Genomic DNA, 13546 nt, shown 5'->3' on the forward strand with positions numbered 1-13546 from the left:
TCCCTCTAATAAGTGTTATATAGAGGATGGTTGCCCAGTACTTCCTCTTAAAACAATCACCACTACCACCACTTCTGCATCTGGGACATCAGGATACACAAAACAAAGTAGGCCTATGTCTTTATTTCGTCCTCCATTGTGTTAAACTAGTATTGTAAAGGTGGAACACGTAACTGTACCTTAAAAAGTATACTTTCGACAATACGGACTTTACACGTTACAATTCTCATGTTAGGTCCATATTGAAATGTACGTAAATACAAAGTATGTTACAAGTGTTATTTTTTATATCCACCTATTCAATACAGAGAGATCTTTTAGAAATTAAATAATATTATAAAATGTTAAGGGACATGTTTCGCCCATATTAAGGGCATGATCAGCCTCAAACTCAAACCTATATGGTGAAAAATTAGGATCCTGATTGCTCTTACAAGTCATAAAAAGATATCATTGTTGGTGTCTGTCCAAACATACAAATTGTTAGAATGTCCTTGGTTAAAATTGCAGTATCAAGCTGCATGTCAACTTTTTATTTAAATACAGACTTTGCAATGAAATTCATTGTATGCAATAGTGTTAAATAATTTCTAGTCTTTTCGCCTTTTCCTATTCTCATCTGTAAGTTGCTTCTGAGAACAATTATTTGTCTCTGTACCAATGACAGAAAGTAAAGGGTCCATAGTCTAAAAAGACTTTAGAGCTTTGTTGGAGCTGTGGCTGGATATTTTTGAAATAAAACGCTATTAACTTTTAACTTCTTGTGTTGAGAAACGCGCACGCTGCTAGCTGCCATATTGCTTACTGGCCTGAAATGAATTTGAAATATTTCCGAATCACACTATATACGTGATGTTAAAAGTCAAAACAAGAGGGAACTTTGACATACCCTTGCCTCAACCTTCTAGTATATCAAAATCTTATTCCAAGAGCCCTTTGTTACAAACTGGGTGGACTATAGGAAGATCTTTGGGCATTGGCAATGCACGGGCCCTCCTTGTCATCCGAGCTTAGGTCATGTACTTGCAAGCGGGCGTGCCTTGTCATCCAAGTTCATTTTAGGCCAGTGGGTCGTGTACAACCCATAGTGCTTGGATTTGATTTCTTGGTATAATGCCATTTTACCACATTAATGATCACTCAGTAATACAAAAGGGACATTTTGGAAAGGATATAATTATGGGAAGTTCTGGAAAGGATATAATTATGGGAAGTTCTGTAGTCTTCCTTGAACGTCTTAGGAATGAGGCAGTAGAAATGAAGGCTTACCGATAAATGGTGTGATACAACTAATGATGAAATGAAGGCTTACTTTGCACTATTCATTATTATGGCAGAAGTAAAAAAAAAAAGCCCTCAATGAAAGTGAACTGATCAAAGAGGAACACTCCAAGCATGTGAAGTGAAGTTCCCTACGAATTACCTTCCAAAAGTAACACGCAAGGACCATTTAAGGAACAATGGAATGGAACTGGAATCGATAGAAGAGAAGTTAAGCACTTTGAGACTAACATCGTATGGACATGTAAAGCGAATGCCTGGCTCAAGAACACCACATGCATGCCTAGAAAGAATGGATGTAGGAAGAAGGCTAGTGGGAAGACCTAGGACAAGATAGCACATTTCACTAAATTAACGAAGTTGAAAGCCAGTTTTAACATTTTCAACTCCCAGATCCCTGGAACATCCAACTGAGAGACAATGTGGAGAGAAGTGGGAACTGGGAGTCAGTTGTGAGAGAGAAGGCATTTCTGGACATATGATGGCGAAGGCTTTTCCTGTAGACTTGTAGGTCTTCTTATGTTATTCTGGCTTTGCTAAGTACACTTAGTGCAGTTGGCCTTTCTGCTTAACACTCCTTTTCAAACCACCATTTGACTTGGTTTGGTTTGTGGGTTATGGCTATTTATGGATCCTTCATTGCTTCTTCAGTGATTCTTTCACCTTCTTTCTGTATATATTGCCTATGTTTTTTAAAAATATTCTTGTAATATCTTAGCCTTTCTTATAGTCCACCCAGTTTGTGCCAAAGGCTCTTGCGATAAGATTTTCATATACTAGAAGGTTGAGGCAAGGGTATGTCAAAGTTTTCCCCTTGTTTGACTTTCACATCACGTGCAGTGTGACTCGGAAATATTTTCAAATTCCGTGTAAGCTAGTAACCAACATGGCAACTAGCAGCACACGTTATTCTCAATACAAGAAGTTAAAGTTAATAGGGTTTTAGATAGTTATTCGGACTAAAGTGTAAGTGAAGATCTTCAGGTATTAGAAGACTATAATTTGTATGAGGAAGTGTTGAGTGTAAATGAGTTAGGAAATGTACATATCACTAGCTTCTCGGAGAGTGATGAGCATAACTAACGCCAGGTCTCCACAACCACAACGTGCGAAACAGGATGACTGGGTGAGGATAAGCAGAGATAATAATAATCTTCTATACCAGGAAAATCTGACGAACAGCCCAAAAATTGCCGTCCAATTGCTCTTCTGAGCATAGTATACAAACTTCCGGAAAGGCTAATCTATAACAGAATTAGCTCCGTCATTTTTCAGAATTTGCCTGTTGAACAAGCAGGGTTCCAACCAAACCGTAGTTGTACAGATCAGTTTTTGTCACTAACAACATTTATTGAGGCAGGCTTTCAAAAAGAACTGAAAACCTCCGTGGCATTTATTGATTTGACTGCAGCTTATGATACTATGTGAAAACAAGGACTTATTTGCAAATTACTATGCATTTTGCCATGTAAGAAAATTGCACGACTTATTGATAGCATGCTCACCAAGAGGAAGTTTCGTGTAATACAGGGAAATGGCAGTAGCAGTGAAATACTCTAGACAATGGCCTTCCCGAAGGTTCTGTATTAGCTCCTCTGCTTTTCAACATGTACATAGCTGATATACCTGAAACTAGCTCTAGGAAATATGGATATGCTGATGATTGGGCTCTGGCAGTAAAAGATAAATTCATGGAAAACGCTCAAGAAATACTTGACAGTTGATTCTTGGGACAGTACTTTGACAAATGGAGATTACAACTGAATCCAAATAAAAGTGAAGTTACATGTTTTTCACCTTAGCAACAAAATGGCCAATTGTGAACTGGAGGTTCAGTTTGAGAACACTTGTCTTGCCCACATCAGATATCTTCAATATCTAGGGATTATTCTTGACAGAACTCTGTCCTTCAAAAAACATCTTCAGAATACGTCTCCTAAGTTACGATCAAGGAACATCTTACAGAAGCTGTGTGGAACCGCCTGGGGATCATTAGCATCTACCCTGCAGTCTTCACCTCTTGGTCTTGTGTACTCTGCTGCAGAATACTGCTCATCGATATGGCTGAACAGCAGTCACACCAAATTAATTGACACTCAGCTGAATCACACTATGCGTATAACAGGGACAATTAGATCTACTCCCACTTTCTGGCTTCCTGTTCTATCCCATATTCCACCACCTTACCTCCGTCGGGAAAATGCTCTCGTACGAGATTATAAGAAAAGAACTAACAAGTCAGTTGCCGATCCGTGGTGACATGAATGATGCTCTTATTAACACCACCTGGTAGAACAGCCAGAAACCTAGCAGACACTAACTTTAATCTGCTTCAGGCCTGGAAGCAAGTATGGATATTCAATGCTCCCATCAGAATATCACAATCTACCATGGCTGAAAAACAAACCAGAGGGTTTTGTTCTTCCACGGAAGACCTGGAAAACCATCAACAGGATTCGCACTGGCCATGGCAGATGTGCCGACTTCTTCCATAAATGGGGAATACTTTATTCGGCGGGGTGCAGTTGTGGTGCTGTGAAGCAAACAGTTCGGCACATTGTGGAGCAGTGTCCTCTCACTGCCTACCAGGGAAACTCTAGAGCCTTTTTTCTGCTCTCACCCTTGTGTGTTGACTACGTAAATAATTTGAACCTGTAAATACTGAAAACTGCAAATGCTGTATTTTATCGCGTAATTCCCCCCTTTTTTTTCTTGAAAAATTTTGAAAACACTAGGGAGGTAATTATGCGTGTGGTGCTTCTAGGCATTCAGAAAGAAAGGGAAACGATGTACTAGGTAAAAGTTGTATTTACAGTAATACCGGTATGTGAAAAAAGTGGTACCTACCGGTATTTATTTTCAATTAACACAAAAGAATACCACGGTTACATTAGGCTACAATGAAGAGCAGCAATGCATTGTTTCTTTTCTCTCACTATTCTACGGCCTTTCGTCACTATTTTCAGGCTCAGGTAACACATCATCTTCATTTTCACTATTCCACGTCATCCTCGGAACCTTCAATGGCACCAGAAATTTCAGTTTTTTAAAAAACTCTTCTTAACAATATCGACACTAACTTTCTCCCACGCCCGGATTATCCACTCGCACATCGTCTGTATTGATGGCTTCCTTATCTTGCCTCCTGGAGTCAGCTGATGAGATCTCGCCGCCATCCATTCTGAATACAGGCGTTGAAGATGTTCTTTGAAAGGTTTGTTGACGCTGACTTCTAAAGGTTGAAGAATGGATGTTAAACCTCCAGGGATGATGACACGATGGGACTTCATCAGTTTCATTTTCTCTTTTACAGCTTCCACAAGGTGACCCCGGAAACTGTCTAGGACAAGAAGGGAATCCTTTTGTAATTATGCCCCTGGTCGTCTTCCCCAGACTTTCTCCAACCAATCCACCATCAAATCTGCTGTCATCCAGCCCTTTTCTTGAACTCGTAAGTGAATTCCATGTAGGGTAGTTTCCTTTGGTGATGTCTTCCTTTTAAAGATGGCATACGGTGGAAGTTGATTGCCGTCTGCTGTAATGCACAACATCACTGTGCATCTTAGACTCTCCGCTCCAGTCATCTTCACAAATACACTTTTTGAGCCAATTGGGGCAACGGTGGTGTTATGCGGTATATCAAAAAACACTGGCGCCTGGTCAGTGTTACCAACCTGAGAGAGTAAATAGTTGTATTGCTGTCGCACTTGTATTACGTAACGATGGAACTCAATTACCTTATCTGTGTAGTCTTGAGGTAAACACTGGCACAGAGATGTTCTCCTCCGTAAACTGAGATTTTGCCGTTTCATAAAACAAATCGCCCAACCAATGCTGCTTTAAAAGCCTTTCTGTCAATGTTGAGCATGGCAGCTATCTTGCAAGCTTTGTTCTGAATCGTTTCGTAAGAGACAGCACAACCGTCATACCGAAATTCATTGACATAATAAGCAATTACACCATTATCAATTTCGGGATATTTCCCTGTTTTAGGCCCACGGAAAGATTTGGAGCTTGTCTTTGCAGTCACGAGTTTATCTTTTTGTCTCCGTCAATACCGTATTGAATTAGGATCAACGGAGAAATGTCTTCCTGCAACTTTCACTAGTTTGTATCGGCGTAAGATAACGCATTTAATTTAAATTTTGCCGTGTAGTTTGAATATTTCGACATGACGACTTGTAACAAACTGACCTAGAAAGACGTCTGCAACTTCACTGTTCAAATTTATGGTATGTGGTGACAATGGAAACATTTTTATGTCAAGTACCGCTGTGTTCATTGTTGTCCGTTATCAAGTCATTTGAAGGCCGCTTCAGTAAGAACAAAAACCAGGAGAGGGAATTATGTGTGATATTAATAAAATTATTTTTAATGATGAAAAATCGTAGGGGAGGGAAATATGCGAGAGGGGAGCTTATGCGATAAAATACGGTATTGTGTTAATACTGTGTTTATACGTGATGTGTTAGCCATACGCTAAATAAATAATCTCATTCACCCCTTCAATGCACACGATGGTGATTTGAGTTATTATTTCAGAAATATGCGGCCACAGCTCCATCGAGAGTTCTGTCTTTTTACACTATATGGGCCCTTTACTTTCTGTAATTGGTAGAGACAAATAATTGTGCTCATAAGCAACTTACGGATAAGAATAGGAAAAGGCAGAAAGATGTCAAGAAATGATTTAACCCCTTAAGTGGGGAGCTCGGTACACACCAGCTCAATAGAGTAAAATAATATATTATTATTGGTCCACCTTTTCAATACAAAATGAAAATTACATAGGGACTAGTTTCGACCTAGTAATAGGTCATCATCAGCCTGAAGTAAATTAAAGCGTAAATATCGAAGAAAAACATAAACAATGTAAACACAAGTACAGTCTTTTTAAAGGTACGTACCATGTGGGAATTTGAGTAGAGATATATTAAAAATAATAACTCTTCCAATTGACGAAGCACTGAGCGGAAATTATGTAAAGTTCGGTGCGCCGTATATTATAAAAGACCACTGTGCACTAAATGATGTAATAAAGAAGAAGAGTAGGTTGAATGCTGGCTTCTTCTTAGCTGTTGTATATTCGAAGAAGATTACGTCGTATTTTATAAGGTATTGAAAGACGTCAAAATACATGAAGAGCCTTTCCAGCATCCACACACACACACTAGTAGTGAAGGAACAACTCAAGACTGGGGATAATAAATCGGGTCACAGTTCTAAAATGTTATCAGAGAGTGTCATAATCTCTAGAAATCCCTTCTACAGCAATATTATTACATCCAAGGGACGATTAGGCAATGAGCTAAAGCCTCGGCGCGAAACTATTAGGCCTTAGGTCGTTCTTGCCCGGACGTAAGCTGCGTTCTTTATGTTGCAACTCGTGGGTGACACATTGGTATTGGGAGAACATAGTTGAAAAAATTCACATCAGAGGGCAGACTCATCCAGAATACGTTGCTGAAAAGGAAATAAACCCCTGCAGGCAGGCAACTGAGGAAAAAAAATTGAATCGGCGGATATATCCGTGTTCCCCTCTGAGCAAGGTACTTGTAGCCGTGGATCTCGCTGCATCGTCCACTGAACGGGTTAACACTATTGCACAAAATGAATTTCATTGCAAAGTCCGTATTGTCGATAGTGTACTTTTTAAAGTACAGTAAAAGGTTCCACCTTTACAACACTTTAACACAACGGAGAACAAAATAAACGTATAGGTCTACTTTGTTTTGTGTATCCTGATGTCCCAGGTTCGGAAACAATTATCCAGTTGTACTAGAGTAAGGATAGGTGTATCTTTTCAGAAACAATGATCAGGGAAGAATTTCTCCTTTTTTTCTCATTTCCTCCACTTCACTGATTTTTCAGGTGATGGTAACAACAATCTGATAAAAATCAGACTTATGATTCTGCACTTCCCAGACACATTTTCTTTGCTGTTTGAACTGTCGGAAAACGCTGTAGACGAATCTCATGAAATTTCATGGTAAGCTGCCATACATGCAATGTAATGACAGTAATCAGAGGGCCACATTTGGCATAAATATATATCAAATTCGCTACTGCAACACCTGTCGCAGATATACCAGAAATGACATGATTGACCCTCCCTTGCCTGCGAGCACTAATGTTATGGGCATGTGTGAACCTTTGTTCAATAAGGGCCAACAGAAAAAAAAATGCCACCTGATTTTTCATCTAAGGTAATGCAAAGAAGAGAATATCAAACATGGTTTTGCAATACCATTTCAAATCAAATCAAAATCTCTTTTATTTGCAAATGAGGTGTCTACCTCGTTGGCAAATGGTACACTAAAATACATTATTGTCAAGCACCAAATTTTAAATTAACAAGAGAAGAATTTTTTTTTCTAGAATACAATATACAATTTATGCAAACAATTTTTCTATTAAACACACAGCTCATCCTTAATAAATTTATATTGCTTACAAAATTCTACTTATATCATCTCCTATACTTGCAAACATAGTCAATTCATATACAGTATGTGGAATTACTTCACATAATACTATAAAACTGGTATAAGGTTAAAATTTACATTGCATTTATTTACTTATTTATTTTTTTACCCATTTTGGTACCTAAGTAGCATAACGACCTGCTGCGTCTTAACCAGAGCCCCTTTTGCCACCACTTTTCAGAGTTCCTGAAGGGCCTTCACAGCTACCATAGCAGTCCCAGGGCCTTCGAAGTCCCCACTGTACTTCACCCCTATAGGCAGTCCCCTACTTCGGCTGTCCAAACTCCATGGACCAGGTATTGAGACGAGTCAGTTCTTGTACTACTTGTGTAAATCTTCCCTCCCAAATTAACTTATTTGCCAGTTTCTGTTCATGGGCTTCACTTGCAGCTCCATTCCATTCAACTTCAGGCTAGTTTAAATCTCCCCCAATTATTACCATATCATTATTGTTTTGTTGAGTATAATCTATTATTTTCTCAAATATTTCCATGTCTCTTTCCTCTCTTGCAGGCCTATCTTCCTATAATTCCCACCTCCTTCATATTATCACGAACTAATTTTATCCTTAATATTTCATCCCTTTCATCGGTAAACCATTCATGTGAAGAATAAGTTTCCTTCGCCAGAATAAACACCCCCCTCCCATTTTATCTCCTCGGGTCTCTACGATAGACTGTATACCCTTCTGGAAAGACTTCTCTATTACCCACCCCTTCTCTCAACCACGATTACTCTCCTATCACCACATCAGTCTCATAAGATTCCATCAATGTACAATTTTAATTGTTTATCTACTACACTGACAGTTTACCAAGAGCAATCTCAGACCCCTTTCCTCCCTAGAACTTGACTGTTGCAATTGGGTAACATTTGACTCATGAGTTGAGAACTTCCCTGAAACCCAGATCCTTGTACATAGATCTTGATTGAAGGATCTGGGTTTTCTGGCAAGTTTCCCTGTATATGCCTGTTTAGTGGTATGGGTTTTCTTAAGAGCAGATTAGCTTGCAAATCTCTGTTGATAATTGTGGCAATTTGTCTGTAGAGTTGCTTTTCCATTACCATTCAGATGTAACCCATGCCTAATGAACATTTGCCTGCCAAGACCTAAAGTATCTACTACATAGACATTTCTAAAACTCTTACATAATCTCTTGATTTTTATATTTACATCATGTACAGCTTTGTTCACACACGAGTCCTCTAAAAGGTCATACCTGGGTGGAACATTAACTACAATTTTGAGTCGGGCAGTTTGGAAATCTTACCTCTGAGGGTCGTAATTAGTTCCTCACCTTCATTTGCAGCAATGTCATTTGTACCACTCACTGTCACCACATAATTGTCCTTCTCTATCACTATCACTACTTGAAAGGACATCTTCAGTTTTTGCACCTGGTTTTATTAGTCCTAAAACCTCAGTTTCTGTATTCTGCAGCTCATCCTTGATGCCTTCTGCCATACCCCACCCTTGACTGTCTGCGTCGAGATGAATTTTTGGCAATCTTGACTTCCGGTTGGTTTTCTTCTTCTGTGGGTTGCCTCCACTGGATTTAAAATTATTCAGAAAACTTGATGTGTCTTCTTCTGGAACTTGTTGCAATGACTGAAATCTATTTTGGCACTGCAAAGAGTTTTTTCCTGGTTAAGTTGTACGTAGTTTCTCTCATATGTTTAACATTAGGCCTAAAATGGTTACGCATCACTTCCGTCCACGGCGATCTTTCTTCTCCAATGTCTTCTTTATCTTCCAGTTTCTTTATTCTGTCCTTTAAGCTTTTAATTTTGAAGTTTCAGAGCACATAAGTCTTCTTGTAGCACTCCTAAAATCTTAAGCATAGTTTTGCAAGTCTCTTTCTTGTTCTTTCTCACTATCAGTTTGTTTACATTCAGGACACAGCCACACACTTTCTTCAATATCAGTCATATTTACAATATTTGCACAACGAAAACAGTACCATTCATCACACTTATGACATAGAATCCCATTTTTAACTACTCTTCTACATTTGCCACATTTTTCACTGCACCTTACACCATTATCCACCACGGATATCTCAGGCTCACACACAGTATTCGCCATCTTGTCACCAACCCGGTTTTTGCCTCAAATGAAAGGATAACAAGGATGTTCATTTTCTTTCTTCAAAACACACAACAGCAAATATTACACCGATGGGAAAGCTCAGGAGAATGCCATGGGAAGAAACTCAGTATTATGAATGCCATCAGCAATACAGACCAGAAAGATGCAATTCCTTTAAAATGCTACTACACCCTATCATGGGTATGTTCCATGGTCTTTTGTTATACATTTTCTTGCATTTTCCCACAGCATTCTCAGGGTGGAAGCAGCACCTTTTGAATAGACACTCCTCAATCATAATCGGTAGTAGTGAAAAACGTAGGAAAAACAACAAAACTGCCCTAAAACACCGATATCGTGTGCTTCATTTTCCTCTTTAGTACCACTGGCATTTCAGCCTAGTGAGTCAGTATGGACACAAAGTGGTATGGCAGAAGCTGCTGACGGGATGAACAAGTTTGTAGTGAAAAATTGCAGAAAGTAGTGCATCTTAGTTAAGCTTTAATGAATGCTTCAAGAGGACACTTAGAAGTAGTCATTGACATTGTCATTTCACCCCATAATGATGGCTCAATCTCTTCTAAACCATGAAATATGGGGACTAAAGCCACTGGTGATATAGAACACCAAGATATGGGTATTCAGCCTCTGGAGACCGACTGAGGAAGTGTGGCAACAGTGTAACTTGGATGACATGCAAATCAGCAGAACAGCAATCGAGAAGTAATTTCTCCCTCACAGTATAGTCAAAAATCTCTTCATAGTGTACGCCTACTGTACTTTCTCACGGTCGAAGCACAGGTAGCCTTACCACAGTCTAATATACACAGTCCCGAAGCTCCTTAGTAATGAAATGGCATCCTGTTGTCAGGCGGAACGACACTAGCGCTCGTAGCGGCCAGCAAGCTCTAACTGTTCGGAACAGTTCTCTACCCAAGAGCTGAATGCACTTTCCCACGTAAATTATAAACTGTAACCACCTCGACAACTATATTAATCGTGCATTTTAATAAAATACTTTGATACACTAGACTACAGCGTGGTAATACCGAAGGAAAACAACAATAGTTTATTTTCGAAGGAACAGCTGATCATACCACTGTAGTTAAGGTCTTGGCCATTTTCGAAATCCTATTATGGAACTGAATTTGGTAATTTCACATAAATCATAAAAATAGTAGCGAACTATAAAACAATTCAAACAATATTCAAACATCTCAGGAACCTAAATGGCTGGATTTTGAGATTTTTTGTTTTATGACACTGAAAACTTTCATTGCAAAATATCACAAGGTAATCTAATCTTAGTTTCACAAATAATTTCAACACTAAAGACTTAGTACCTTCACGGCATTAATGTGGAAAATCAAGTATTAACATTAGGGAATTAATAGTTTACTACATCGAAGTTAGTGAGCATACAGCCCATGTTCTCTCGGCTCCTCTGACAAACTTGCAAGTGGCTGGGCGGCTTATCAGCTTACATTTCGGAGATAGTGGGTTCGAACTCCACTGTCGCCAGCCCTGAAGATGGGTTTCCGTGGTTTCCCATTGTCAAAACAGTCTGTACCTTAATTAAGGCCATGGTTTCTTCCTTCTCGCTCCAAGCCCTTTCCTATCCCACTATTGCCATAAGACCTATCTGAGTCGGTGCTACGTATGACTGTGTGTTGTGCTCCTTTGAGACGGGCTTTCGTTCGAAGAAATCTGCGGAGATTCCATACTAATTTCTTTTTCTTTGCTGACATAAACTGGCTGTCTGCAAAATGATTGGAACATAACGTGATGTTATTGTACAAATAGTTCATATTTTTCTTCAATAAATCATCCCCCCTACTATTTACAAGCAATTTTCTTGCCTTTCTTGCGTTCTTAATCCGTTTACCCTCCAGGGTTGGTTTTTCCTTCGGACTGAGTGAGGGACCCCACCTGTACCGCCTCTAGGGCAGTGTCCTGGAGCGTGAGACTTTGGTTTGGGGGATACAACTGGGGAGGAGGGCCAGTAGCTCGCTCAGGCGGCCTCACCAGCTATGCTGAAGAGGGGCCTTGTGGGGGATGGAAAGATTGGAAGGGATAGACAAGGGAGATGGAAGGAAGCGACCGTGGCCTTAACTTACGTACCATCCCGGCATTTGTCTGGACAAGTGGGAAACCACGGAAAACGACTTCGAAGATGGTTGAGGTGGGAATAGAACCCCTTCTACTCAGTTAACCTCTCGAGGATGAATGGACCCCGTTCCAGTCCTCGTACCACTTTTTCAAATTTCGTGGTAGAGCCGGGAATCAAACCCGTGCCTCCGGGTGGTGGTAGCTAATTACACTAACCACTACACAGAGGCGACAAGCAATTTTCTACACACTGAAAATCAAAACACCGCTACGTGTTAGAGGTTACGGTTGTGTTAAAACGTTATTTAAGTTCATATAATAGGATGGATTTCACTATGAGTTACATTCCTGAATCAGTGATGAACGAAATGCCTACTTATCTGAAGTTAAATTTCTGAATCTTCACAATATTGTTCTCTTATCCGAAAATGTAAACAGTAATTAAGGCTTTAATGTTCAGGATCTTTAGAAAGCCTAAAGAATGATAGCTCTGGTGTCTTCTTGTAACTGAGCAATTTATTGCGCCACACACACCTCCTTTCATACATACCATGTCAATTTAATAGTAAACCGATCATCTATAATGTAATTACCTCACGCTTACCTCGCAAAACGTATACAACTTACACATCCCAGAAGACCGGCAGCTTGCTGGCCACGTGGAGTGCTGCAGTCGCATGGATGAAAAAAATAAGCCGAGCTTCGCGACTGTCTATATTAGACTATGGCCTTACTACAAGACTTCTGTGTGGCACAGTGAACAGTTATTTGTGACCGTGCAGCTGCCTGATTACAAGGTCAGGGGATGATCTTTTACCTAGTTCAACCCCTCTTCTACCATTACTACTTTCTTTTTCCAAGTAATTTCTAATAGTGCAGGCTGATTTTTTGAGCTTGAATTTTTGTAGATGTCTTTTCCTTTTGTTCCATCAACAAGATGTTTTGTATAAACACGAATAACCTGTAAGTGAAAATAACTTTTTTTACACCAGAATATACATATTACATGAATATTTTTAATTCCGTGCTAATCGTACAACATGTACAAAACCCAATGTATCACATTGGCTAATTGCCTTAGTGCTATCCATTATGGTAGGATCTTTGTAACTGTGACAGTGCTAAGCAGCATGATCCTCCTAACACATGGCCAAAGTCAGCAGTGGTTGGTCTACTGGATGAACAGCCCCTAAACACGTCTTGTCATGCCGTGGTCTGTTAAGTTGTAAATTCTCCCTTCACTATACAGGTCCTACCAAAATTTTACGGACACTTGCATTTTTCATGAACATGATTCCTGTGCTTAAGATGTTGGTTTTAGGCTCACAAGTTTTTTTATAGGGTAGTAGTACATATTTAGAGGAACCTCTGCTGAAATTGACATAATATCATTCTTTGTTTTGAAGTTACTCTATTTATAATTGTAATAAAACAACTGAATGTCTCCATTTAAAAATATCCACCATTCAGTAGCTCGCAATGGAACCACAGAAAGTGGTAAAAGAACAGACATTTCTTGACCTTGGCTGGACAGGAAGCCCCTCAAGCTACGGAGATTGTTTTCGTTATTTTATACTGTAGA

General features: G+C 39.5%; 1 protein-coding gene across 6 annotated transcripts in view; it reads left to right on the forward strand.

Moving 5' to 3' along the window:
* Positions 1 to 13546, forward strand: part of LOC136882199 (serine-arginine protein 55) — a 202459-nt gene that overhangs the window by 22965 nt on the left and 165948 nt on the right. The gene's annotated exons all lie outside the window — the stretch shown is intronic.

This window comes from Anabrus simplex, chromosome 10 (assembly GCF_040414725.1).
Source record: "Anabrus simplex isolate iqAnaSimp1 chromosome 10, ASM4041472v1, whole genome shotgun sequence".
Classification (NCBI taxonomy): Eukaryota; Metazoa; Arthropoda; class Insecta; order Orthoptera; family Tettigoniidae; genus Anabrus; species Anabrus simplex.